Raw genomic sequence first — 4,932 nt, 5'->3', positions numbered from 1 at the left:
TTATCCTTTGCATTAAGTTTAAGATGATTCAACTGGTCTAATTTTAAGCTCACTAATTTCTTTCCTAGGCCATGTTCAGTCTACTGATTATCAAACAACATTCTTCATTTCTGTTAGTGGTTTTCATTTCTAGCATTACCTTTTGATTTTTTTCTTATAATTTCCTTTACTTAAATTGTCCGTCTTTTAAGTTGTCTACTTTTTCTATTGCAGATAACTAACTTCTTATCTGTATCATATCTGAGTCTAGTTTGTTTGCTTTCTTTATTGCTTCTTTTCTTCATGGGCATGACTTATAATAATTTTATTGAAAGGCAGATATTTTGTAATGGATAATACAATATGTATATTTAATATCATGTCTTAAATATATCTAAGGCATTCCAGGTTTATGTGCTACCAACAAAATACAGTTCCCCCAAACATGTGCCTCTTCTAATGTTCCCTATGTAGGTGAATGACATTATCATCTATAGAATTACATACATTCTTATTTATTTTACCTAGTAAAAAATATGGTATTTTTTAACCTTCCCTCCATCTACACCACAATACCTGCTCATGCAATTATATCGCTTACCTGGAAATCAGCAGTTAACTTTTTGTTTTTCCCACACTAGCCATAGATTATCTCTGCTCCATTTTCCCCATAGCAGTCAGAATAATATTTTAAAAATCTGAAAATGCCAACAAACACATAAAATATTTTAATTGTTTTCACTCTTTTTTAGACAAAGACAACTGTTAGGCTGGGCACGATGGCTCACGCCTATAATCCCAGAGCTTTGGGAGGCCAAGGCAGGCGGATCACGAGGTCAAGAGATCGAGACCATCCTGGCCAACACAGTGAAACCCCGTCTCTACTAAAAATACAAAAATTAGCCCGGCGCTAATGTGGTGGTGCGTGCCTGTAGTCCCAGCTACTCGGGAGGGTGAGGCAGGAGAATCACTTTAATCTGAGAGATGGAGGCTGCAGTGAGCTGAGGTCGCACCACTGCACTACAACCTGGCAACAGACCGAGACTCTGTCTCAAAAAAAAAAAAAAAAAAGACAACTGTTATCCTGATCAATAGAAACCTAACACCCTCTCCCTAAGTGTCTCTTCAGCTTTTTTTTCATATCATGCATCCTCATTGTATTCTTTGCTCTGTCATCTCTGACCTTTTACTTTTTGGGGTCTCTGTACTCATTAGGAGTGCCCCTACATATCGCATTACACTTTATGTGCTATTTCCTGTGTCTTGGCTTCTCTATGCTGCCCCACTTTTTATCTGGTTTTTTGATTATTCAACCATTAATGCATTATATTCCATTTTTTGATTTCCACTTTCACTAATCATGATTATGTCAAATCTTACTTCCATAAGCCCTCAAAGAGTTAGTTCCTTTATAGCAGTAATGATGGACACACATTTATAGCGTCTGTTGCGTTTGATTAATGTGCTTCTCTATCTCTGGATTGTAAGTACAAAGCAGGCCAAAATAACATCTGTTTTTGTTATCAACACATAAAAAATCATAACAACTTTAAGGGCTCAATAGTGTTTTGATAAATATTTATACATTAATTTCCTGCTGAAATTAGTCCCCAGACTTAAACATTTGAAAACTATTTATTGAGCCCCTCCCATACTGTTGTCTCAATACTAGGCATTAAAAATACGGTGATGCCTAAAATATACTTATGCATCCTCATGAAACTAGGAGGATCCTCATGAAGCAATGAGTCTAATAGATAGCATAAGTGTTAGGTATTACTTTTTAGTCTCAGAAGCATATATTAAAAAGTCTGTAAAACAATAGACTATTTAAAATCTATCTTGTCTGTATTCACCATGTAACCTTTACATTTAAGTGTTATTCAAATATAAAGAAACAAATTATGAAAAAGTAAGACAATTTCCACTTTTGGGGACATATAAATCTTTATAGGAATGATCAATTGTATCTATTTTATCAGGTACCCCTGAGTCAACACATAAGTATGAGAAGAAGAAAAAATGCTAGAAAATAAATGCAAAATATTTTAAATAACAGAAGTTTAATGTGCAAAACTAAAATACAGTGGAAAACAAAGTTTCATTTCCTAAAAATTCTGTTTCTTCTCATAACCAGTTCAGAAAACAAAACAAAACTCTGAATGTATAGATGTACAAAAGCAATTCTATCAAATGGCAAGAATATAATTTTGAAGTTTGCATCTTTCTAATAGTGAATATCTCAGTTTTACTACTTTGCATTGTTGGTCTGCTTATGAGAGCCTCTAGAATTTTATTGGAAATTCAGGAAAATCATGTCTATCCTATAAGCTAAGAAAAATATAGTGAGACAGTCCAATAACAGAAAACCCATATCTTTCTGATTTTGGATACTACAATTACTATTTTGTATGATTGAATCCCATGCTCAGACCTTCAGCATTTTATTTGAAATTCATGAAATTATATATAGCTTGCAATATAGATATTTCTATAATAAGTTATGGAAAGCAAAGTGATATAATATAGCATAGGCTTCTCCAGATGTCCATCCAAATAAAAATCATATTGAAATAGAGGCCCAACCAGGCATGGTGGCTCAAGCCTATAATCCCAGCACTTTGGAAGGCCAAGGAGGGTGGATCACTTTAGGTCAGGAGTTCAAGACCAGCCTGACCAAAAGTGTGAAACCCCATCTCCACTAAAAGTACAAAAATTCGCCAGAGGAGGAGCAAGCTGGAACGGGAGGCGGCTGCATAGTCTCCGGGATCCCAAGGCCTGGAGGAGGGGTCTGTGAATGGCCAGCTGGCTTTGCCCTGAGTCCGGTCCCAAGCCGGCCTCCCTTGGGCCAGCCCGATGTGACAGAGCCCAGAGGAACCTGAGCAAGGAGCGGGTCCCTCGTGGAGCCGGAGGGCGGGAGGAACGTGACATCGCGGAGATGGTTTCACCCAAGTATCACTGGTGTGGAGGCAGAAAACCTGATGACAAGAGGAGTTGATGGCAGCTTTTTGGCAAGGCCTAGTAAAAGTAACCCTGGAGACTTCACACTTTCCATTGGAAGAAATGGAGCTGTCACCCACATCAAGATTCAGAACACTGGTGATTACTATGACCTGAATGGAGGGGAGAAATTTGCCACTTTGGCTGAGTTGGTCCAGTATTACATGGAACATCATGGACAATTAAAAGGGAAGAATGGAGATGTTGTTGAGCTTAAATATCCTCTGAACTGTGCAGATCCTACCTCCTACCTCTGAAAGGAACTGAAATACGACCTTGGTGGAGAACAGTTTGATTCTTTGACAGATCTTGAGGAACATTACAAGAAGAATCCTATGATGGAAACATTGGGTACACTGCTACAACTCAAGCAGCCCCTTAACACGACTTGTATAAATGCTTGTATAAATGTTGCAGAGTTTGAGAACTAAGCAAATTAGCTGAGACCACAGACAAAGTCAAACAAGGCGTTTGGGAAGAATTTGAGACACTACAACAACAAGAGGGCAAACCTCTCTACAGCTGAAAAGAGGGTCAAAGACAAGAAAACAAAAACAAAAAAAGATATAAAAACATCCTGCCCTTTGATCATACCAGGGTTGTCTTACAAGACAGTGATCCCAATGAGTCTGTTTCAGATTACATCAATGCAAATATCATCATGTCTGAATTTGAAACCAAGTGCAACAATTCAAAGTCCAGAAAGAGTTACATTGCCACACAAGGCTGCCTGCAAAACGTGGTGAGTAACTTTTGCAGATGGTGTTCCAGGAAAACTCCCAAGTGATTGTCATGACAACAAAAGAAGTGGAGAGAGGAAAGAGTAAATGTGTCAAATACTGGCCTGATGAGTATGCTCTGAAAGATTATGGTGTCACGAATGTTAGGAAGGTCAAAGAAAGCACCCTCCATGACTATACGCTAAAAGAACTTAAACTTTCAAAGATTGGACAAGGGAACATGGAGAGAATGGTCTGGCAATACCACTTTCAGACCTGGCTGGACCATGGAGTGCCCAGTGACCCTGGGGGTATGCTGGACTTCCTGGAGGAGGTGCACCATAAACAGGAGAGCATCACAGATGCAGGGCCATTTGTGGTGCACTGCAGTGCTGGAATTGGCCGGACAGGGACGTTGATTGTGATTGATATTCTTATTGACATAATCAGAGAGAAAGGTGTTGACTGTGACATTGACGTTCCCAAAACCATCCAGATGGTGTGGTCTCAGAGGTCAGGGATGGTTCAGACAGAAGCACAGTACCAATTTATCTATATGGCAGTCCAGCATTATATTGAAACACTACAGCGCAGGATTGAAGAGCAGAAAATCAAGAGTAAAGGGCACAAATATACAAATATTAAGTGTTCTCTAGCAGACCAGACAAGTGGAGATCAGAGCCCCATCCCGCCGTGTACTCCAACACCACCCTGTGCAGAAATGAGAGAAGACAGTGCTAGAGTCTGAAAACGTGATGCAACAGCAGAAAAGTTTCAGATGAGAAAACCTGCCAGAACTTCAGCACAGAAATAGATGTGGACTTTCACCCTCTCCCTAAAAAGATCAAGAACAGATGCGAGGAAGTTTATGTGAAGACAGAATTTGAATTTGGAAGGCTTGCATTGTGGTTGACTACCTCTGATATGGAAAATTTGAAACCATTTAAAGACCACTGTATTTTAACTCAACAATACCTGCTTCCCAATTACTCATTTCCCCAGATAAGAAGAATCATCTCTACAATGTAGACAACATTATATTTTATAGAATTTGTTTTATCTTGAGGAAGCAGTTAAATTGTGCACTGTATTTTGCAGATGGTGGAGATTCAAATTCTAGTAATAGGCTTTTTTTTTTCTTCTTTTTACAACCTTAACCAGTTTATTTTTTTATTTCCTCATTATGGGGGATGATAAGAAGAAATGATTTGGGAAAATTAAGTAACAACATCCT

At 38.5% G+C, this 4,932-nt stretch overlaps 1 pseudogene; it reads left to right on the top strand.

Moving 5' to 3' along the window:
* Positions 1-3,738: 3,738 nt before the first annotated feature.
* LOC694792 (tyrosine-protein phosphatase non-receptor type 11 pseudogene) lies at positions 3,739-4,446 on the top strand (annotated as a pseudogene).
* Positions 4,447-4,932: the final 486 nt, after the last annotated feature.

The sequence above is a fragment of the Macaca mulatta genome, chromosome 6 (assembly GCF_049350105.2).
Source record: "Macaca mulatta isolate MMU2019108-1 chromosome 6, T2T-MMU8v2.0, whole genome shotgun sequence".
In the NCBI taxonomy this organism is placed as follows: Eukaryota; Metazoa; Chordata; class Mammalia; order Primates; family Cercopithecidae; genus Macaca; species Macaca mulatta.
Note: the sequence above shows the minus strand (reverse complement) of the source record. Positions and strands in the feature narration are given on the sequence as shown.